Source organism: Alosa alosa, chromosome 7 (assembly GCF_017589495.1).
Source record: "Alosa alosa isolate M-15738 ecotype Scorff River chromosome 7, AALO_Geno_1.1, whole genome shotgun sequence".
In the NCBI taxonomy this organism is placed as follows: Eukaryota; Metazoa; Chordata; class Actinopteri; order Clupeiformes; family Clupeidae; genus Alosa; species Alosa alosa.
This window is the reverse complement of record NC_063195.1, coordinates 17,539,687-17,541,165: the sequence shown is the minus strand read 5'-3', so window position 1 is coordinate 17,541,165 and position 1,479 is coordinate 17,539,687.

Genomic DNA, 1,479 nt, shown 5'->3' with positions numbered 1-1,479 from the left:
TCAGGATCTGAATCGAATATAATGTGAATCCTGGCATCCATCCACTGACTACATTATTAGCATAGAAACAAAACAAAGAGGATTCCAAATCTGGTGCTGAATTTGTCATCTTTCAACATGGCCATAATGGTGTCCCACAGTGGCACATGATAGTCCTTTTTCATTGGCCCCGAGATGAACCCCAACAGCCTCAACTAGATGAAAGTAGGTCCTGCTACATTGCTCTGAACCTACATGTAAACCCATTTTGTGCTAAACCAGATGCAACATAAGCCTCCCCACAATAACTCCACATCAAAACTGTACTACGTTATTTCGTTATTTATCCTGTAGAACTCCTGTGTTTTACCCATCTGGGGGAGCACACACACACACTTGGAGCAGTGACCTCACCAGGAGCACACACACACATACTAGGAGCACAAAAACACACACACACACACACACACTAGGAGCACAAAACACACACACACACACTAGGAGCACAAACACACACACACACACACACACACACACACACTAGGAGCACACACACACACATACAATACACACCCGGAGCAGTGGGCAGCCCTTGATCCAGCGCCAGGATACATTAGGTGCTTAGGTGGTCATGGGCACCTGCTCAGTGGATGTGGGAGATCACTATTCAACCCGTCCACCCCCACCTGGATGCCCACAGGTTTAGGTCAAGGTTAAGGGGGTCAAGTATCTGCTCACTGAGAATGCATTGCACATGTGCCATACAACTTGACATGATGCCACACACACACACACACACATTTTTATTTCATTTCTTTATTTAATTTTCCTATAAATTACATTATGTTCCCCCATTTTATATACAGTACATAGTACACCAAAGACATTTGAACCGATTACATATTTCATGTATTATTACTGTAAAAATAAAAGGACCGCCCTTCCTTCTCTCTCACTGAAGCATATCAGAATGTGGAAAAGTCAACACACTAAAGTCAAATAACAAGATTAAGACTCCCAGCCCTGAGAAAAATCTTCACATAACATACCAGGTTCAAATGTCAATGTAAGAAATTCAATACAGCATCTGATATCTGACACGTTTGGTCTAGTTCATTGGTTCTCAAACTGTGCTACTGGGTACCACGGAGAACCACATTTTATAAATGACATAATCACTTCAAATTATATCAAACTATATATTGAAAATGCTTAACCATGCAATCACTGAAGTTACACTTAAATTATTTTTTGTCTTTCATGAAAAAAGTATGCCTATATTCATTTTCATATCAGCAAATAGGAGCCAATAGGGCAACTAGGCTAGTTTAACTGTATGGAGTATTAGCAAATGGTTGAGAAGCTAAACTGTGATGGCAAGCAAAGGAAAAGGTAGCAAACATGATGGATCAGAACCATTCATGCACTCATGACTCCAAACAGGAATTATTAGAAAGAGAAGTATGTCCATGCACTCATGACTCCAAACAGGAATTATTA